General features: G+C 31.7%; 1 long non-coding RNA gene across 1 annotated transcript; it reads right to left on the bottom strand.

The window, feature by feature from the left end:
- Positions 1-377: 377 nt before the first annotated feature.
- LOC109120759 (uncharacterized) lies at positions 378-10,427 on the bottom strand. Its single transcript, XR_003247353.2, has 4 exons — positions 9,963-10,427; positions 9,079-9,381; positions 2,630-2,691; positions 378-575 (listed from the first exon to the last, which is right to left on the bottom strand). It is a non-coding gene; the product is annotated as an uncharacterized lncRNA (long non-coding RNA).
- Positions 10,428-24,466: the final 14,039 nt, after the last annotated feature.

Raw genomic sequence — 24,466 nt, 5'->3', positions numbered from 1 at the left:
ACACTTAGCTCCCCAAAAAGTGTATATATATATATATATATATATATATATACCTATATTTATATACCTTATTCTCACATTTCCAGTGTATATGCAAATACAATAAGAAAATTATGCAAATATCCCCATACAATACCTTAATTTACGCTAACACTTATTTTAAGCTGTCACAACTCAAAACCACACCATAGAAGTTAGGGCACAATCTTGGATTGTGGCACGGCATCGTCGAACTCTCGGAGTTCATAGACAAGCCCTTTCATATCATTCATTGCATATACATAGTGAAAAGTAGTGCAGAATTAAAAATTTTCATGAAACTTATTATAGTCTTCATCTATTTCATATAAAAATAATAGGAAATACTAAGTGTCAATCTCATCATCTTAAGACACAAGAATACTTGGGACACGTTCTATACTTCAAAATATGAATATAGAAGTACTTATTCTATTATAATACTTCAAATGAAAACATAAAATTCATATATATGCCCTCGAATCAAGTGAGGACATACTTCAACTTCTCTTTAAAGATCTTCTAAGTCCAAGTCCTCACTTCTCAAAGCTCCTCACCTACAAAAAAAAATATAGATAGATAAAAGCATGGAATTAGTACAACCACATGTACTAAGTATGGCCTATGCATAATAATCATGAAACAAACTTTATTGGAAATATGCCTCTTTTCATATAAAATCATTTTATAATCATAATAACATCATCAATCAATTTAGAAACACATAAGATACTTCTAGCATGTAATTTCCTCACTTATAGTAATCCTAAGATTTACTTAAGTAACACAAAGATAGACCGCCCATACACGCTCTCTAGATGTGCCTAAACGATTCTTAAGATTACCTTTAATGATTCACATACATCTTTACAAAGCAATCATAAACATCAAGGTAAGATTCTACTACCAAAGAAGAACTCTAAGTCTCACTTGTGTGAGTCGAGTAGCGACCGCCCATACAATACATTACACACACACTTAAGAGATCCAATAGACTCCCTAAGATAGAATCATGCTCACATAAATCACCAACACGTAGATGATATGACATTCTCTTCCCAAAGGCTATCAAAAGACCTACTTAAGTAAATCAAGAACATAACGTCAATAGTGACCTCTTCAAGATTTCCTAAATAGTCCTTAAGACTACCTAAGGATTAGATCATGTCCACAAAATCAACTAACTTCTCTTACTAGAGTCATACTTAAGACTTCCAAAGATTAGACATGAAGAGATAATCACTGATGCCCTCTTCACACTTTAGCTAAGAAATCCTTAAGTCACTTTAGATTACGTACTCATTTATTTACATACTTCTTAACATAAGTGATTAGTTCCTTAGTTCATTAAGACCAATACATCACATAAAAGACATTTATATAATGGTCTTGAACAAGACTTAGGAACTCCACATAACTCCTTCAAAGTCTATTGTGCAATGTCTAGATAGCGTCCCATACCACCATCTAAACTCCATAAACTCCTCAAATGCTAATAGGTATTCCATATACTGAGAATAGGCAATAACCGACATAGACCGTGATAGAAAGACATGGAATCTGAAGTTCCATCCTATTTCGATGAGGTTTTACTACTTGCCTATGGTAATAATTGGACACATCCCATGTAGGCACATGGTTAATGAATATGAAGATCTTTTTTTTATTGTAGTCTCATGCTTAACCAGAACTACTTTCCCTTACCATACTCACTCGCTGCTAGCCTTCGTCCTCATAGAGTAAAAAATACATTAGGTTCACATAAAAGTGTTCCATAACTAGTTCATAACCCAATCACATTTACCCTACCAAAGAAAGTCCACTAGGGCTACCTCACAATGGCGACAAAAATCTCATCACGACTTTCCTAAAGATTAATATGATGTCGTTCAAGCCAACTAACCTTAATTCCATCATTCCTTTACTTTGAAGGATACCATTTTGGCTTACACTTTAATTTATTCTTAACCTTACCCTTAAGTCAAGGTTTGCACATAAGAGACTCTCATAACATCTTTTAAATTCACATGTAAATCATACATTCAATGCTAAGATATCTAACACTCTATAGCAAGACATCGCATATTCATAATCATATATTCATCAAGCATGATATACAAGTCAATCAAGACAAGGCATCACGTACTTCAATTTTAACACATAATACAAGTCATTCTAGAAACACCTCTAAAACAACTATACAATTTCAAGTAATCTATATATCATATAAACATCATAAATGTACTACACATAGACTCATAAAGTCAAATAGAAATAACCAAGACTTAACCTAACACTATACTGATAATGGCAAGTCAAAGTCTAACATGATCACTTAAGGCAACATAACTAGAAGAATACATATATTACTATATAACTTAACATGTAGATAGATAGCACCATGCTTCACATAATAAAACTACACAAATAGCCACATAACTTCAAGTAGTTTCCAATAAGGCCATGCTCAAAATATTGCATAAAGTAACGCCGATAAGGCCACGTCAATTACAAGTAAAACACATAACACCGCCACCATAATTTGACCATATCAATCACAATAGAATAGAAGTAAAATTAATATAAAATTAAAGAATTCCGGGCAGCATACCTTCATCCCCTTATTCACACTTCAATTCAATGCTAAGTCGTCCAATTCAACATCACAAGGCCCTTACCCATGGACATAACAAACAATTCAAGCAATAATCATAAAATCCAATGAAATCTCTGTCAATTAAATTTAGGTTTAACCATCTAGGATAAATTATATAACAATTGAATACAATTCTAATATCATTAGAAAGCCCATAAGAAACTACATTACAATTCAACAATATTAGCTTAATATCAAGTAACCCACATTATAGTAAAAAATTAGGGTTCATCCAAATTCATGGGTTAATAGGTAATTTATATTGAAATCATCAATAAAATAACAATTAGATCATAATTCAATGTTTAGAAATCATTTATGCAAGAACCCATGGTAGAATCATGAAATTGGGCAATTCACTTTAGAAAACTTTGAAAAATATGTTGAGAGTTAGGCTCCTTGGTGATACGAGTTTCAAGGATCAAAAGTCATACCTCAAGGATGATAATTCTTCACTTTGATGAAGAATTTAGACACGAAAACCCCTCACCTACCTTCCTCTTCAAGTTGGACTTCAATGGAGGTTTTGGAATATTTTCTAAGAGTTTTGGGTTTATGATTTTGAAGAATGCGGTCTTCAATATTAATACCTTTTATATATTTAATTAAAATACCCAAACGACCCTTAATAAACTTTCAATGACTAAATTTAGAAGTGGGGCGAATTTACCAATTCACCCCTTGACTTGGCAGCAGCCTGCGCAGGAAGGCAGTTGCGTGCGACGCCTGCCCTTGACGGTTCGTCACAACCACGACGGGGCGTCAAAGCCCACCGTCGTTGGCTAAAGTAGCTTTACAAGCTTCCTCTATTCACACTTTTCTACTTCCCTCACCACGGGACCCTTTGACTGGGCGTCACAGCCACGACGGGCCGTACTCTAAGTTCTGCCAGGTACAGCCTGCATACTAATTTTGGGTCCTTCTTCAAGGACTCTTAGATGATCCTTGGGGATAATTTTCCGGATGTTTCCAACCCAAATACGATATTCTATAAGTTTGAAACCTTTCACATGAATTTCATCCATAACGAACACATAAAACTTTTTGATACTCGTCTAGATGTAAAAGGTCGACTCAAGGCATATCTTTCGAATGCCTTGGACGTTCTTTGTCGTTCGACCTCCAAACTTCAAGAAACTTTAACCACTACCTATAAATTCTATATTAACTCAATTAAGGACCTTAAACACCATGAAACACACTTAAAAACATAGACCCACATTTTAGACATTTAGGTGACTTAGTCGTCGAACGTCTTGGTCGTCCCTTGACGTTTGACTTCCAACACCTCTAATATTTTAGCTACTGCCTATATACTATATTTTAGACATATTTAGGACCTTAGAAAATCAATACCAACATGTTAGGCCCAAGTTAAGCTAGGTCATTATTTGGGTCTTACAGTCTCCCCCACTTGGAAAACATTCGCCTTCGAATGAAACTTTCCACTCTCCGAACACTTCCAAAATTAGTGACTCAACTAGCAGCTCATAAGCAAACCATAAAACACCTTTACAAGAAGAAAACATCAACTTCACATTCTTCAGTTTAAATAGTAAAAACTCATTTTATAATCAATACCCTAATCATATACATTAGTTCTAACCACATTAGAATTTTTTTTGGCAAACGAATCAATTAGTCATTTTCTTAAAAATATGACAGCATGCAGTTTTTAAGGAAAATATGACTTTCTTTAAGCAATTTTTCAAAAATTCACATTTTTAAGAAATTCATGATATAAAAATGCTAATATGCAAAGCAACATCATATAAATACATCTTACGACATAATCATGGCTTCATAAAACACACAATGCAAGAAGTTAATGAAATTCAATTTCAACAAAACTCCTAAACATCATGTACAAGCAGCAATTTCAAGGACTTCTATCCCATCTACAAACTATACTCCCCCACTTAGAAGGGACTCATATCTTCACCAAAGAAAGAGAACTTACCAACATCATCATCACTCTACATTAGATCCGGCTTCTCCACTCTATAACGGAGTGCATATAAACGCCTCTTAGTCGAAGCATAATCCTTTGGAACACTAGGAGAAAATTTCTTATCCTCTCTTCCTCTAGAAGCAATCATAGGAATATCTCTCATTTTGTGCCCATCTTTACCACAACAAAAGAGACTCCCGGTAAATAGACACTCACCATAATTTTTCTTGCCACAATTTGCCCAAGTACGCTTGCCATCCTTCAAACCACCTCCTTTATCAACCTTGAACTTAGCACTTTTAGATTCTCCTTGAGATTGAACCTTCTTCTTAAACCTAGTTTGCTCTTGATCACTAGCACAACTCATTATAAAACTTCTACTCGTCCTCCTGTGTTTAGACTTTTAAATTGATTGGGCATACACCAAGAGTCTAGCTAGGGTCATATCATTATGCAACATAGTTGTATGACACTCTTCCACCACTAAATCGGCTACCCCCGTCACAAAACAAATCATTTTATCTCTGGGATTGGACAAAAGAGAAGGGGCATACCTGGACAAAGTTGAGAATTTCAAAGAGTACTCCGCAACACTCATATTGCCTTTCTTTAGATTGATAAACTCCTCCATCTTAATTTCTCTCCTCTCCCGGAGAAACTACATACCATGAAAAGCTTCTTTAAATTCTTCCCATTCAATAGGACCCAATCCTTCTGGCCTATTATCCTTTCATTGAGTGTAGCAAATTTGAGAAACATCCCTCAATTGGTACGAATTCAACTCCGCCTTCTCCCTAGATGAAACCCCCATAGCACTGAAAATTTTGTACACTATATCAAAAAACTCTTGGGGATTCTTATTTACCTTAGAGCAAAGAAAGATCGGAGGATTCATCCTCACAGAATCTCTCAACCTAGATGTCATAGTGCTCTCCACAACCCTAGGCCTCATATTCATATTAGCTTACATAGTCACGTCTTGGGTGATAGCAATCAAAGCCTCTCTAATCTCCCTAATAGACATCTCCGGAACCTCAATACCTCCTTCTACATTTGGTATAGGATCACCTTCGGGAGGCACTTGGTCATCTTTAGCACCTTGAACTTATTGCCAACCTCGAGGAACTTGCTCTACTTTCTAAGCTTGGGGGGGAACCTCCTCATCCACCCTCTCCTCTTTCAACCTTCTAGCGGCCATCCTTCTAGTATTCATCTCCAAGAAAACACAAGGAAACTCATAAGAAGGATAATCATAACATTTACTTTACCGCACGACGTAGGGGTAGAAAAGAAGGTAAGTTCTATCGTTCTATAGCCTCTCATCCATAGATATATTGTTACTCACCCCGATCGTCAAGAATCTACTAGACGTGACTTGATGATACTTCTTGATTGCTAATACTACTTTCACAATCCTATGCTCTAATACCAAGCTTTCTCAAAACCCGAATAAACTCCCTAGAAGTTAGGGCACAATCTTTGACTGTGGCACGGGTCGTCGAACACTCGAAGTTCTTAGACAAGCCCTTTAATATTTTTCATTGCATGTACATAGTGAAAAGTAGTGCGAAATTAAAACTTTTTATAAAACATAATATATTCTTCAAAATCTTTTTGATATAAAAGTAATAGGAAATACTAAGTCTCAATGTCATCATCTTAAGACACAAGAAAACATGGGACACGGGCCATACTTCAAAATACAAATATAGAAATGCTTAGTCTATTACAATGCTTTGAACGAAAACATAAAAGACATATATATGCCCTCAAGTCAAGTAGGACATACTTCAACTTCTCTTGAATAATCTTTTAAGTCTAAGTCCTCACTTCTCAAAGCTACTCACCTACCAAGAACTTTATAGCTAGATAAAATCATGGAATTAGTAGAACCACATGTACTAAGTATGGCTTATGCATATAAATCATGAAAATGGACTGTATTGGAAATATGTATCTTTTCATTTAAAATCATATTATAATAATAATAACATCATAAATAAATTTAGAAACACATAAGATACTTCTAGCATGTAATTTCCCCACTTAATGTCATCCTAAGATTCACTTAAGTCACACAAAGAGAGACCGCTTATACGGCCTCTCTAGATGTGCCTAAACGACCCTTAAGATTACCTTTAATGATTCAAATACATACTTACAAAGAAATCATAAACATCAAGGTGAGATTCTTCTACCAAAGGTGAATTCTAAGTCTCACTTAAGTTAGTTGTGAAGCGACCGCCCGTACAATCCCTTACACACATACTTAAGAGATCCAATAGACTCCCTAAGATAGGATCATGCTCACTTAAATCACCAACACATAGATAATATGACATTCTATTCCCAAAGACTATCAAAAGTCCTACTTAAGTAAATCAAGAACATAACGTCCATAGAGACCTCTTCAAGATTTCCTAAATAGTCCTCCAGACTACCTAAGACTTAGATAATGCCCACAAAATAAACCTACTTCCCTAACAAGATTCATACTCAATCCTTCCAAAGAGAAGACATAAAAAGATCATCTCCTATTCCCTCTTCACACTTTAGCTAAGAAATCCTTAAGTGACATTACATTAGGTACTCATTTATTTACATACTCCGTAACATAAGTCATTAGTTCCTTAGTTCATTAAGAATCAAACATAACATAAAGGACATTCACATAATGGTCTTGTAGAAGACCTAGTAAATCTATATAACACCTTCAAAGTCTATTGTGAAATGTCTACGTAGCGTCCCATACTACCATCTAAACTCCATAAACTCCTGAAATGCTAATGGGTATTGCATATGATGAGAACAGGCAATAACCGACATAGACCATGATAGCAAGACATGAAATCCGGAGTTCTATCCTACTCTGATGATGTTGTTCTACTTTCCAATGGTACAACTTTGACACATCCCATGTAGGCACATTGTTAAGGAATATGAAAGGCTTCTTTGTATTCTAGTCTCATACTTAACTAGAACTACATTCCCTTACCAGACACACACGGTGCTAGCCTTCGTTCTCATAAATTAGTTCATACATTAGGTTCACATAAAATAATTCCATAACTAGTTCGTAACCCAATCACATTTACACAACCAAAGAAGGTTCACGTAAAAAGGTTCCATAACTACTTTCCATGTGATAACCCTTTACATATTTAATTAAAACATCGAAGATACCCTTAATAAACCTTCCGTGACTTATTTTACAAGTGGGGTGAATTTACCAAATCACCCCTTGAATTGGCAGCAGTGTGCGCAAGAAGGCAGTTGTGTGCGATGCCTGCCCTTGACAGGCCGTCACAGTCATGACGTGGCGTCACAGCCCTCCGTCGTTGGCTAAAATAGCTGTTCAAGATTCCTCTCTTCACCCTTGTCTAACTCCTCACTACGGGACCATTTCAAGGGGCATCACAGACACGACGTGCAGTTGACTTCTCCGTCGGCAAGGTCTGCATGGGACAGCCTGCACACTAATTTTTGGTCCTTCCTCAAGGACTATTAGATGGTCTTTGGGGTAAATTTCCCAAACGTTTCCAACCCAAATACGACCGTATATATGTGTAACATCTCTCAAATGAATTTAATCCAAAACTAACACGTAAAACATGATGAAAATCGCCTAGACGTACAAGGTCGACTCAAGGCATATCTTTCGAAAGCCTTGGACGTTCTGGGTTGTTTAACCTTTAAACTTCACGAAACTTCAACCACTGACTATATATACTGTATTAAGTCAAGTAAGAACCTTAAAACACCATGAAATACACATAAACACATACAACCACATTTTAGACATTTAGGTGACTTAGTCATCGAACGTCTTGGTCGTCCCTCTACGTTTGAGTTCCAACACTTCTAATATTTTCGCTACAGCCTATATACTATATTTTAGTCATATTTAGGAACTTAGAAAATCAATACTTACATGTTAGTATCTAGATAACCTAGGTCATTTTTGGGGTCTTACATAAGCAATGTTGTAATTATCGCAAAATTTTAAATCCTCAAAATGATAATAAAACATATATTAGTAATTAGGCAATGATGTATCGACATGTTAATCTTGGTCTATTATTTATTGTTTTTACACTGAATGTGTTGCACAATGATCCACCCAACATTAATAGGAATCCCATCTGTGATGGGAAAAGTCAAAAGCTCCTAATAAAGAGAAAAATTGGTATCACCCGAATTAAAATGACGGACACCCAAGTTTTTGTCTTTAGCTTTGAATTTTGAGGAATGAATCCACTAGTTGTTCTTAATCCATTTAGGCATATGACCACCATGCAAGTATCTCACAAACAACCATTGGCCCTCTTCCGTTGTACTTGTCATGTGAATATCATTATTAACATCATTAATACAATAATAATTATTGATCCTCATGAAGTGAAAACAAACTTGGTTGCCCAGATCATGACTACCAAGTCACTAGAAAAATTACCTTCGGCAATATTGTCATAGAAATCTTGATCCACCATGTGTTTAACCTTGTCTAGTTTAAAACAAAACACATCTATTCACTGGCCTCGAATCTCCCATAGAAGTATGATGTTCCCATGGAGACGTTTTATAAGAGGACCACTCTCCTTTATGATATTCTTTTGTGGAGGTGGACATCCAATCGCTGAATTTAGCGAACATTAAAAGCTCATGACTAAAAATTTCCTCTCCCATGATATTTTCTTCCATTTTTTCCTCCATTTGGTTGACGTTGTCGTAGTCCATGCTTTTGCAGAAAGCATACCTATAGAAGATACAAGCATGTAAAATTAATGCTATGGCAGGTAAATAAATGTATGATAAAGAAATTAGGTCAATGAAATGAGTTAAAAAAGAATCGAGTCAATAGAGGAAAAGTTACTATTTTTGGTAGTTTTCAATACGAAGCACACGACTCATTGCAATCACGGGATAAGACGTTGTGATCATGATCATCAACCTTTAGTGTCATTGTAATTGCAAGATTAGATATCACAATCATGGAATTTAAAATTTTAATATGGCGTGATTGTGGGATGTGATATCGTGATCACGGGATGAGACCATGATCGCATAGAAAACTTCAGCCTAGAAAATATTTTTCACTTTGGCATTGCATTAAACAAGTTGTAACCTGTTCTCATGGCATTTATAAAGGATTTGAAGCCTCAAATTCATCCTTATTCAATTAACACCCATTATAGGACATTAAACTAAAATAATTCTCTACACAATAATGTTTTCAACGCCAATCATGATTTAAAAAAACTAAGGGTTAGAATCTACCCTTTTATAAATAACTCAACAATTTCAAGAAAAGATGAAGAAAGGGGGAAGAAGACATACCTTGAGTTTAATAAATACTTGAATGGAATTCTTGTCCAAAAATTGATTAGAGTAATTGATTTTATGGGGGAGTAGTTTTTTGAAGTTTATGGGACACTAAAATGGATTTCAAAACTACTGCCTTATGAAATTCATGTGAATCATTATTGTTGGGACCCCTCTTCTCACAATCACAACAAGATGTTTTTGTAAATCTTCCTCTTTTCAAACCCTAGTTTGTGTATATCTCACCCTTTTCAAATCCTATTTGTGGGATGACATCAGATATGTTGCTTTTGTTGTTGTGTATGGATATGTATGAACAATCTCATTTAAAAACAATAAGACTTACATCAATTATGTATCCATCTTGTACGCAATAATCCTAGACAGAGAGGGGTCCCAACAATAATGATTGTTATTTAAATGAGTGGAAATCCACCACTCGTCACTCACTCCCTTGTTTTCTACACTTATTAGTTTATGTGCCCCGTTCAATTTGATCCTCCTCTTGCATCAGTGTTCGTGGCTTGATTTTGAGGACTTTGTGAGGTACCACCTCGCTGAAGGTGTTACTTACTATTGACTATGTCTTTCCACCATTCTAGGAATGTAGACATTCAAACTTGTTCATTTATAAAAAATTGTATATTTATCTAGTGTCTTGTATACGTGAAATTATGTTTTGTTATGTTATTATTTTCGAAATTTTTATGTTATGTTTAGTCCTTATTTCCTTTCTTACTTTTGTATTTACCCTTGTCAATGATTGTTTCCATTGACCTGTGTTAGTTGGATAAGGCAAATTTCATCACACCCAATTTTTGAATCGTGCTACTTAGAACTTTTATCTCTTCATATCGTTTCTTTTTTAAATTGTAAAACTTGATGATTGTTGTTTTTAAAGCAATGAAGAAACTATCTGTTTGGAAGGATTTCAATTTAATTGCATTCATTGAAAAATTATATTTTATAAGTAGACTTATTTTTTCTAATATTTATACTTTATTTGTCTCCCACACAAGAATAAATTTTTATCTTCAACAATTTTTTGAATTTCTTTACTAAATATCTTGAAGGTATTACTCTTAAAGGGAATAGCTAAACAATTAAGTGGAGACATATAAACACATAAGACAGAACAACTAATTTTTAATTTCAATTACCCATAAATTATTCTTTTATCAAATTGCAGGAAAAAGTGAATATTTTTCATTTAATTTAAAATTTATTTTTTATTTTACATTAATGTATTCTATATGATTATAGAAACAACTACACATATATTGTTTGTGAATTTCATAATCTAAACAAGTTTAAAGAAAAGAGATATGGAGTGTTCCATTCCAACATAAATTCAAAATACTTTAATTTTAAGTCAAGATAACAATTATCTTTTGGAAGAAAACTATCATTACCTCAACAATAATTTCAAGTCCAATATCAATTTTCTAGTGATTCTGATGGTTTGTATTAAATATGATATTTGACCTACTTTATGAAAACTATTCAAATTTATTTGGTCAAAGACATAAAACCAATAGTCATGTATTTTCCTTATAATACACAATACAAAGTATAATGAATGACAAAGGTAAAAGAAATAAATGATTTTAAATAAATTTCTCAATTAATTTTAAAATATCACTATTAGCAAAATAATAAAAGTCTTCACAATAATTGATTTAAAACTCTACTCTGTTCACACCTTTGCACTTTAAATTTATCTTACCTTTTATGGAAAAAAAATAAATTTTCCAAAATTGAAAAAACATATTTTTCAAGAAAAAACTCAGCAATCTAGATTGTACATATAAAAGGTAAGATGTATGTTCACTTCTCTATTTTAATTTTAGTTTTTGAAAAAGTATATAAGCAGTCAAGATAAGACACTTGAATCAATACAGGTTTGCTTCTTCACTTACTTCAATTTTTTTAAAGGGATTAATAAAGAGGAACATGTAAATGTGATTGAGACAGTATTGATTCACTCGTTCATTCTAATCAATTCATTTTTTCTTTTTATTTTCTTGCATAAGAGAATCGAATTACGTGATGGTAAGTTTGATTCAATTAAGATATTGTTTTGTTTCTCAATTTTTTATGCCTTGTGTTAATTTTTAAATTTACAGTTCATTTTAGCAAATGTCATGTTGTTTATTTACGGACCATCTCTAATAAATTTTAAAACCTATAATCAACAAGATTGATTGATTTTATTTCTCCTTCTTGCAATCCAATTTCAGTTCTTTTGTCTATGGAATATAGAAAAAAAATCTCAACCCCAAAAAATTTATAGTAAAAGTTGTGTACATCTTCCTCTTTTCAAACCCTAGTTTGTGTATATCTCACCCTTTTCAAATCCTATTTGTGGGATGACATCAGATATGTTGGTTTTGTTGTTGTGTATGGATATGTATGAACAATCTCATTTAAAAACAATAAGACTTACTTCAATTTTTCCACATGCATTCAGTCAATTATACCTTCGAATCATAGAACGAGACTTTTATCTCGATCATAGAACAAGAGTCATCGAAGGATGATGCTTTCTTAATCCCTTAAAATCATTCCTATGTGCTCTCAAATCCAAAAGTGTTGTTTTATTTCTAAAATCTGTAGGTAATATCTATTTCTATTTATTTCAAATAAGTTTTACTTTATGAAATAGAGTCTATAGATACGGTTATGATTAGGATAAAGTGTATATAGCGTCAACGGCATATGTGTATAATAAATTAACTATATTTTGTTTGTGACTTCTAAATCTCATTAGGCTTTCAACTTTATACTCTTTATGTGGAGGGAAGATCTTACTTTTTTGCGAGCATGATTTGTCAATTAGATTAATTAGTTGATCTTGCCTTTTGGTTTTCATTCACTAGTATATGCCCAATATTCTTGTAGAAGAAAATAAAAAGAAATAAGATGCCAAGAAGAATAAGAAATCCTCTGGAGAGGACCAAGGGGACTCTTACAAGAATATACTAGAGAACAAGCAAAAGGAAAAACTTATTTATAGTACGTACATAATTACTTCAACATCTTATAACTGATTTATGTTTATTATTATTGTCCTTGTTCACTTTAATAAATTAAAAGATAAATAATGCCTTTTTTTTTAAAATTTTAATCTTATTATGAATTAAATTTTATAAAATTAATTGGTGTATTAGTAGTCTAAGAATTAATTTCAATGTATCATTAGTAACTCTTATTTAGCAAAATAAAATTTTAACTATTTGATTCAAGGGAACAAGGAAAGCAATTCACAACTTTCCATGAAAGAGAGGAAGGATGCAGACAATCATGAACGACAAATTATTCATGGTACATAATTTATTAGTTTATTTAACAACTCATAAACTACTTATACTATTAAATATCTTTCATTTGATTATTAATGATTTTCAGCTGAGTTTGAGATCCTTGGTGAAGATAACCATTATAGTTCTACCCAAATAGAAAATAACACTATCAATACGTGTTTGTATCCTCTCCTTCTTGATGGCGAGGTAATTTTTCAACAGATACATCTATTTAAAAATCTTTTATTCAGCACATTTGTTATAATTCACAATATACTTTTCTATTTCCTATTGTTTATTAAGAAAAAATAAGGATTTACAGGAATTAGAAAGTGAGAAATTTAAAGAACATAATGAAAGCAACATAAGACGGGATCAAAAGGATTCTTTTGTGGAGGAACTTCTTGACGAACGACAAGAAGAAATTATTGATGGTAGTTAAGGAATTTTACAACTTTTAAATTAAATTTATTTTAATTTTTTTAATTTTTTTTCATCGAAAGTAGAAAATTATCCTAATTTAAATCGATGAGCGCATGGTAATTTAAAATCTTCCCCTAAATGGCACATAGCACATTGGTAGCCTAAAATACAGTCATTAAATTGATGTTGCAACCTTACTTTTTGAACTTATAATTTGTTTCACATATATCATGCAATGTCACATAAAATTTTCAGGTAAGCCAAATATCAACATAATTACATGCGAAGATGATATCCCAGATAATTCTGATCACATTAGAAATGAAAATATTAACTACGGCTCGAGACTTTTGGCAAAAGATGAAAATAGTGGAAACTATCATATCACACAAGGAATGTCGAGAAGTATCAAATTTCATTCCATCAATAACATTTATAAGGTATTTCGTATAAAGCTTTTGTTTATCTACGTCATGTATTTGTAACAAGTTTCTAATAATATTCAACAATAGTTTATTTTTTTATTTACTTTTGATACTTTGATATTTGACAAAATAAAATAAATTTCTAAACTTATTTTTTTATCTCACCAAATTTCATTCCATTCCACAGTGTACTTTCAGGATCTCACCAATTGAAGATGAATATTTTTGGAATCGTCCAACTGAAGAAGACCAAATATGAATCATTTAGAAAATGAAGATTCAAGTATAAAAAAAAACAAAAAGACTAATTGTTGTGAGAGGAAATGGAAACAACAACTGAGACAAGGATGTTGATACTTCTTCCCCGTAGATTCATGATTGCATTTTAATCAGTTCTTTTAATCATATTTGCAAGCTTAGGTTTTCTTTTAATAATTTTCTTGAATGTTGAATTTTATCATTTCATGCAAAACATTAAATTTAGGTCACCTTTAAAAACTTTGTCAATTGCTTGTTCTGTTCTTGTTTATTACCTATCCTTTATTAAGTTTTTTTAAAAAAAATTCATCAACAAGAATGGTGTCATCTCTTTCAAATAACAATAGATCAAATTCGACACCAAGGGTCTTTAGAAAAAAAAACTATCTAGTTCCACGAGATAGTGATAAGGTTTGCATACAATGTAACCTTGCCAGATACCACTTAGGGGATTTCACTAGGTATACTATTGTTGTTGTTGATAGTATAACAAATCAATAAAGGTAAATATTATCAACATCAATATGCTTTTTTCACAACAAGTTTATGTATTCATTGAGTCTTATAAATAGCTCACACTATATGTAATAGATATTCTTTCCTAAAATTTAACATAATGATCTTCACCATACCTAAATAATGAATGGAAGACAAGAAGACACCAGCCATGAGTCCTTAAAAATAGCATCACTATAAAAAATAAATGACTATGTGGCAATAACATATTTTGCCACTATATTGTATTTAATGGCAAAATTTAATAAATATGAGTATTTATAACCAATATCCTATATAAATGCCATTAAAGGTTTTAGTGAAATTAGATGCAATCACATTAACTCAATTACCCCTAAACGTCTCTTTTTGTAGTGCTTGTGCTTGAAGTGTCACTGTCACAAACTATATATTACTTATGAAAACGTGAAGCAATCACGGAAAAATGCAATAGAAAGGATGACAAGATTACAACATAAAAGAAAAATATTGAAGGTCTAGAAAAAAAAAGATTATATGTTGCATTCTACAGTATTACAATTGAAAAAATTTTGAACGTGCCTATCTCTACCCCAACCCAATCCTTTTAACTTCCTATCTCATATAGCTTAAATAGATTATTGGATGTCATTACCGCTGTAACATAGTTGACAATTGTTATCCAGATTTATAATATGGAGATTGCATAGTAGATTTATCTGATGGAAGTCGTTGTAGTTGCATTTGTAACTGGTATGTATGTGTCTTTAGAACATTCAGTTGGTCTAGCCGTTACTCTCTATTTCATCGGTTGCATCTTTTTCACTGTGTTTAGCTTTTCCATGATTATTTTTCTTGTAAAAAGGCCTACATAAATTTTATACATCCATTATAATTATATTAACTTTGAGAATATTTTTTTCCTTACAATGTCATTGATTATTAATAATATTACAATAATGTTTAGTGATGTAACTTATGAGGTAGAGATGTACGGGAAGAGTGATAATTAGTCAAGAAAATCCACGTCCAGAAGATGAAGATTATTGAGATGAGGATGCACAAATGGATGTGTGAATACACGCTGAGAGAGATATGATTGGGATAATGTTTTTCACTACAAGGTGGGAGTAGCTCTATGACAGACAAGATGAGAAAGGCTAAGGTGGTTCAAACATGTGAAGAGGAGCTGCGAGGGTACGCCAATTAGGAGATTTGAGAGGTTGGTTGTAGCAAGAGTTAAGACAGGTAGTGGTATACTGGGAAAACATTGTAAGAGATTAGATATGACTTAGCACAGCTCCAACTCAGTAGGTTGTTGGGTGTTCTCATGATTAACGTCAGAGAATTTGAGGATAACCTCCTCCTTTTCCTATTCTCGTCATTGCAATAGTATTTAGTAATTGTATAGTCTCCTATTATTCTATGTGTCGCACTAATTGTTGTTTTATTTTTTTCAGGTTGTGGTTTTGGGTATTATATTTTTCTTTCAAATCTTAGTTTGATAACATTCTTTTTTAGCAGATAGTCTATTGAAAACATTCTCTTTACCTCATAAAGGTAGAGGTAAAATAAGCATACATCATACCTTCTCCAAACCCTAATTGTAGGATTACACTAAGTAGTGTGTTACTATTATAATAAAATATAAAAGAAATATTAATTGTGACGAAGGGGAGGAACAATATAGCTATTGACAATCTTTTGTGGTCTTCATTTAAAATACATTGCAAAAAATATGAATTTTTATCTTCAAAATAAGGCGGGTTACCTGTGATAATAACTAAATGTAACCTAATGGACGGAGTATATATATGTTGATGAACTCCATTTACCAAAGTCTTAATCTTAAATTTCTTGTCTAATGTGGTAGGCTGGTACATGAACGTGTTGAAGTGTGTATTAAAACATCTTAAAATGCATATCTATGTGTGGAGTTCGAGCATGGCCCACACAAAAAGGGACTATTTTGTGCAGCCCTTGCATTTATACTGAATGTTCTTTCCATGGCTTGAATTTATTACCTTCTTGATTTTTTTTAAAAAAAATCTAAAATAAACAGCTTCAAATTTTACTTTTATATAATATAATTTTTTGACGAAAAATATTCAATTGTTATTTTTTAATTACCATACGGGGCCAAAATTGTCTTATCCCCAATTGAGCTTTTCTGCAACGACCTTAAGCCAAAAAATGTCTTATCACATTCGATTCACGACATGGACATGGATCGGTATAGGCCAAACCACTCTCAAACATATGGTCACAAAAACCTATAAAGAGAACTACTCACAATTTAGAGAAAAACAAGTAAACTAGAAATCCTACATCAATTCAATATGTCTAATTGCTCATCGACAATGGCGCCCGTTTTCTATAATACTAAATTACCCTAAAAATTGTAAGAGTGAGTGGTTGTCATGAATAAAAATACCCAAGTAAGAGATAGGCTAAAATCTCACAAGGAACAATCTATCAGCTATCGAAAAATTATAGGATAAATAGATATTGGTTCTAATTTGAACATGCAATCTACAACACTATCAAATAGAAAGCGAGTTTGTTAAGAAAATAAAGGATTTAGTCAAAGACAATACTAGGCAAGGATAGATTAGGAAATTTGGAACTCAACCCTCATTCGACAATCCATTGCCATCTCAAATCAAATTAAGTTTGACTAGACAATTATCAATCAACACTTATCTCCTTTATCTCTCAAAGTGTTTTATTAGAAAATTTCTTTCAGGTTCAATTGAGTTCAACAACAAGCAATCCAATACATTAATCTGAATCCATATCTCTATCATTCAATAAAGTAAATCCAAATTATCTCCTTGTGTCAAATTTAGGAATCAAAGTCAAAGATGGCTATTAATCTAATGCTCCACTTCAGGAATTCTTATTCGAGCAATCCACATAAATCGGAAGCTAAATTCAAGCATGCACTCTCAAATCATAGATTAAAGAATGAAAATAAGATTAAACCCTAATCATGAAAGGACACAATCACAAATACAAGCATAAAAATCCAAACAAGTTTTCTATTTTGAGCATAAAACCTTAATCTCAATTAGACAATTTCACCCATTGTTCTAGAAATTTGATGAAATGAAATAAAGAAAAAATTAAGATATTTTAGTAATAAGAACACGATTGTCAAATCCAAATGTGAATTGTGAGGCAACTCGGAAGTGTCAATCCTAATTGAAATCTAAGAGTACTTTTCTAATCTAAGATAAGAATATGGAATTCTCTCTATCTAGAATTATTGAGTACAAGATGGATTTATAAACACTGATTGTTGGCAAGTGTGCAAAGGGGTTTTGGAATTAATTTGGTGAAATTCCCAATCCGCCCTGGTGCTAGGCATTTTACTCTTTGTAATCACGACAACTAACTCATGAGGTCGCGGGGAGTAGTGTATCTATGACATGGGATCACCACATCTGAATATAGAATGTGAAGATTTGAATTTCACGGGCAACGCAATACGACCTATACTTCATATGGTCGTCATAACCAAACTTCTCTCAGTTCCACTTTCTTCTAATTGGCCTCTTCCTTCTTCAGTTCCATTTAATTTTTTCATCCATATTCTTAATCAACTCTCCATTTCATTTACCTATAAATTTTAAGCAAACCACATGAAAAGCATCAATTCTAAACTAAATCAAGTGAAAGTGACTATGAAAGTTATTTAAATAAGTGGAAATCCACCACTCATCACTCAGTCCCTTGTTTTCTACACTAATTTAGTTTATGTGCCCCGTTCATTCTGATCCTCCTCTTGCATCAGCGTTCGTGGATTGATTTTGAGGACTTTGTGAGGTACCACCTCGCGGAAGGTGTTACTTACTATTGACTGTTTTTCTATCATTCTAGCAATGCAGACATTCAGACTTGTTCATTTATAAAAGATTGCATATTTATCTAGTGGCTTGTATATATGAAATCATGTTTTGTTATGTAATTATTTTCAATATTTTTATGTTATGTTTAGTCCTTCTTTCCTTTCTTACTTTCGTATTTACCCTTGTCAATGATTTTTTCTGTTGACTTGTCTTTGTTGGATAAGGCAGATGTCATCACACCCAATTTTTGAATCGTCCTAGTTAGAACTTTTATCTCTTCATATCGTTTCTTTTTTAAATTGTAAAACTTGATAATTGTTGTTTTCTAAAGAAATCAAGAAACTATCTGTTGGGAAGGCTTTTAATTTAATTGCATTCATTAAAAAAATTATATTTTGTAAACAGACTTATTTTTTTTAATATTTATACTTTACATGTCTCCCACACCAAAATAAATTTTTATCTTCAACTATTTTTTTTTGAATTTCTTTCTTAAATATCTTGAAGGTATTACTCTTTAAAGGAATAGTTAAATAATTAAGTGGAGACATATAAACACGTACGATAGAACAACTAATTTTTTATTTCAATTACCCATAAATTATTCGTTTATCAAATTGCAGGAAAAGTGAATATTTTTCATTTAATTTAAAATTTATTTTTTATTTTATATTAATGTATTCTATATTATTATAAAAACAACTACACATATATCATTTTATGTGAATTTTATAATCTAAACAAGTTTAAATAAAAGAGATAGGGACTCTTCCACTCCAAAACATAAATTCAAAATACTTTAATTTTAAGTCAAGATAACTATTATATTTTGGAAAAAAAATATCATTACCTCAACCATAATTTCATGTCCTATATCAATTTTCTAGTGATTCTGATGGTTTGCATTAAATATGATATTCGACCAACGTTATGGAAGCTATTTAAATTTATTTGGTTAAAGTCTTAAAACCAATAGTCATGTATTTTTCTTATAATACACACTACAAAGTATAATAAATGTCTAAGGTAAAAGAATTAAATGATTTTAAATAAATTTCACAATTATTTTAAAATATCACTATTAGCAAAATAATAAACGTCTTCACAATAATTGATTTAAAACTCAACTCTGTTCACACCTTTGCACATTAAATTTATCTTACCTTTTATGGACAAATAATAAATTTTCTAAAATTGAGCAAACATATTTTTCAAGAAACAACTCAGCAATCTAGATTGTACATATAAAAGGTAGATGTATATTCACTTCTTCATTTTAATTTTAGTTTTTGAAAAAATATATAAGCAGTCAAGAGAAGACACTTGAATCAATACAAGTTTGCTTCTTCACTTACATCAATTTTTTAAAGGGATTAATAAAGAGGAACATGTAAATGTGATTGAGACAGTATTGATTCACTCGTTTATTCTATTCAATTCATTTTTTCTTTTTATTTCTTGCATGAAATAATCGAATTACATGATGGTAAGTTTGATTCAATTCAGATATTGCTTTGTTTCTCAATTTTTTTCCTTGTGTTCATTAATAAATTTACAGTTCATTTTAGCAAGTGTCATGTTTTCGAATTTACAAACCATCTCTAATAAATTTTAAAACATGTAATCAACAAGATTGATTTTTTTTATTTCTCGTGTTTGCAAGCCAATTTAAGTTCTTTTGTTTATGGAATATAGAAAGGAATATCTCAACCCGAAAAAAGTTAATAGTAAAACTTTTGTACATCTTCCTATTTTCAAACCCTACTTTGTGTATATCTCACCCTTTTCAAATCCTATTTGTGGGATGACATCTGATATGTTGCTTTTGTTGTTGTTTATGGATATGTATGAACAATCTCATTTAAACACAATAAGACATTCATCAATTATTCCACATGCATTCAGTCAATTATATTTTTTAATCTTAGAACGAGACTTTTATCTCGATCATAGATAGAGAGTCATCGAAGGATGATGCTTTCTTAATCCCTTAAAATCATTCCTATGTGCTCTCAAATCCAAAAGTGTTGTTTCATCTTTAAAATCTATAGGTAATATCTATTTCTATTTATTTCAAATAAGTTTTAATTTATGAAATACTGTGTATATATACGATTATTATTAGGATAAAGTGTATATAGCTTCAACGGCATATGTGTATAACAAATTAACTATATTTTATTTGTGACTTCTAAATCTTATTTGGGTTTCAACTTTATACTCTTTAGTGTGGAGGGAAGATCTTTCTTTTTTGCGAGCATGATTTGTCAATTTGAATAATTAGTTGATCTTGCCTTGTGGTTTTCATTCACTAGTATATGCCCAATACGCTTGAAGAAGAAAATAAAAATAAATAAGATGCCAAGAGGAATAAGAAATCCTCTGGAGAGGACCAAGGGGACTCTTGCATGAATATACAAGAGAACAAGCAAAAGTAAAAACTTATTTATAGTACGTAGTTAATTACTTCATCATCTTACAACTGATTTGTGTTGATTATTATTGTCCTTGTTCACTTTAATAAATTAAAAGAGAAAAACGCCTTTTCTTTTTTAATTTTTTATCTTATTATGAAATAAAATTTTAAAAATTAATTGGAGTATTAGTTGTCTATGAATTAATTTTAATGGATCATTAGTAACTCTTATTTAGCAAAATAAAATTTTAACTATTTGTTTCAAGGGAACAAGGAAAGCAATTCATAATTTTCCATGAAAGAGAGAAAGGATGCAGACAATCACATTCATGGTACATAATTCATTAATTTTTTCAAAAACTCATAAATGACTTATACTATTAATTATCTTTCATTTGATTATTAATTATTTTCAGGTGAGTTTGAGAGCCTTGGTGAATATAATATTATAGTGCTACCCAGATAGAAAATAACACTGTCAATACGTGTTTGTATCCCCTCCTTCCTGCTTGCGAGGTAATTTTTCAACACTTACATCTATATAAAAATCTTTTATTGAGCACGTTTATTATATTTCACAATATACTTTTCTATCTCCAATTGTTTATTAAGAAAGATATGGATTTGCAAGAATTAGAAATTGAGAAATTTAAAGAACATAGCGAAAGCAACATAAGCCGGGATCAAAAGGATTCTTTTGTGGAGGAACTTCTTGACGAACGACAAGAAGAAATAATTGATGGTACTTTAGGAGTTTTACAACTTTTAAATTAAATTTATTTTAATTGTTTGAATTTTTTTCATCAAAACTAGAGAATTATCCTAATTTAAATCGATGAGCTCATGGTAATTTAAACTCTTCCCCGAAATGGTACATAGCACATTGGTAGCCTAAAATACAGTCATTAAATTGATGTTGCAACCTTACTTTTTGAACTTCTAATTTGTTTCACATATATCATGCAATGTCACATAAAATTTTTCAGTTGAGCGAGATATCAACAAAATTATATGCGAAGATGATATCCCAGATAATTCTGATCACATTATAAATGAAAATATTAACTATGGCTCTAGACTTTTGGCAAAAGATGAAAATAGTGGAAACTATCATATCACACAAGGAATTCCAAGAAGTATCAAATTTCGTTCCATCAATAACATTTATAAGGTAATCCGTATAAAGCTTTTGTTTAGATACATCATGTATTTGAAACATGTTTCTAATATTATTCAACAATAGTTTTTTTTCTTTACTTTTGATACTTCGATATTTGAGAATATAAAATAAATTTCTCAAATTATTTTGTTATCTCAACAAATTTCATTCCATTCTACAGTGTACTTTCAGTATCTCACCAATTTAAAATGAATATAATTGGAATCGTCCAACAAAAGAAGACCAAATATGAATCATTTAGAAAATGAAGATTCAAGTATCAAAACAAACAAAAAGACTGTTTGTTGTGAGAGAAAACGTTGAAACAACAACTGAGAAAAGGATGTTGATACTTCGTCCCCGTAGATTCAGGATTGAAATTTAATTAGTTTTTTTAATCATATATGCAAGCTTAGGCTTTCTTTTAATAATTTTTTTGAATTTTGAATTTTATCATTTCATGCAAAACATTAAATTTAGGTCGCCTTTATAACTTTGTCAATTGCTTCTTCAGTTCTTGTTTATTAACTATCCTTTATTAAGTATTTTTTAAAAAAATTCATCACCAAGAATGGTGTCATCTCTTTCGAATAACAATAAATCAAATTCGATACCGAGGGTCTTTAGAAAAAAAAACTATCTACCTCCACGAGATAGTGATAAGGTTAGCATACAATGTATCCTTCCCAGATACCAGTTGGTGGATTGCACTAGGTATGTTATTGTTGTTGTTGATAGTATACAAAATTAATTAAGGTATGTATTCTCAACATCAATATGCTTCTTCACAACTAGTTTATGTACTCATAAAGTCTTATAAATAGCTCATAGTATATGTAATAGATATTCTTTCCTAAAATTTAACATAATGATCTTCACAATAACTAAATAATTATTGGAAGACAAGAGTTCTTAAAAACAACCTCACTATAATAAATAAATTACTATGTGGCAATAACATATTTTGCCACTATATTGTATGTAATGGAAAAATTTAATAAATATGAGTATTTATAACCAATACCATATATAAATGTCATTAAAGAATTTAGCGAAATTAGATGCAATGACATTAACTCAATTACCGCTAAATGTCTCTTTTTGTAGTTCTTGTGCTTGAAGTGTCACTGTCACAGCCTATATATGACTTATGAAGACGTGAAGCGATCATGAAAAAATACTATTGAAGGGATGACAAGATTACAACAGAAAAGAAAAATATTGAAGGTCTAGATAAAACAAGACTATATGTTGCATGCTACAGTATTACAATCGAAAAAAGTTTGAACATGCCTAGCCCTACCCCAACCCAATCCTTTTAACTTCCTATGTCATATAGCTTAACTAGATTGTTGGATGTTATTACCGGTGTAACAGAGATGACAATTATTATCAAGATTAATAATATGACGATTGCATTGTAGATTTATCTGATGGATGTCGTTGTAGTTGCATTTGCAACTGGCATGTATGTTACATTAGAACATTCAGTTGGTCTAGCCATTACTCTCTATTTCATCGGTTGCATCTCTTTCACTGTGTTTAGCTTGTCTATGATTATTCTTCTTGTAAAAAGGCCTACATAAATTTAATAATTATAATTATATAGACTTTGATAGTCCCTTCATCAACCCATATAATTTTTTTACAATGTTATTGATTATTAATAAGATTAAAATGATGTTTTGTGATGAAACTTGTGAGGTAGAGATGTACGGGAAGAGTGATAGTTCGTCAAGAAAATTCACGTCCAAAAGATGAAGATTATTGAGATGAGGATTCTCAAATAGATGTGAGAATACACGCTGAGAGAGAGATAATTGGGATAAAGTTTTTCACTACAAGGTGGGAGTAGCTCTATGACAGACAAGATGAGAAATATGAGGCTAAGGTGGTTAAATCATGTGAAGAGGAGCTGCGAGGGTACGCCAATTAGGAGATGTGAGAGGTTGGTTGTAGCAAGAGTTAAGAGAGGTAGCGGTATACTGGGAAAACATTGTTAGAGATTACATATGACTTAGCACAGCTCCAGCTCAGTATGTTGTCGGGTGTTCTCGTACTTAACGCGGGAAAATTTGGCATAACCTCCTTCTTTTCCTCCTCTCATTATTGTAGTAGTACTTAGAAATTGTATAGTCTCCTATTATTTTGTGTGTCGCACTAATTGTTGTTTTATTTTCTTTGAGTCGTGGTATTTGGGTATTATATTAT

This window comes from Solanum lycopersicum, chromosome 7 (genome assembly GCF_036512215.1).
Source record: "Solanum lycopersicum chromosome 7, SLM_r2.1".
Lineage (NCBI taxonomy): Eukaryota > Viridiplantae > Streptophyta > Magnoliopsida > Solanales > Solanaceae > Solanum > Solanum lycopersicum.
Note: the sequence above shows the minus strand (reverse complement) of the source record. Positions and strands in the feature narration are given on the sequence as shown.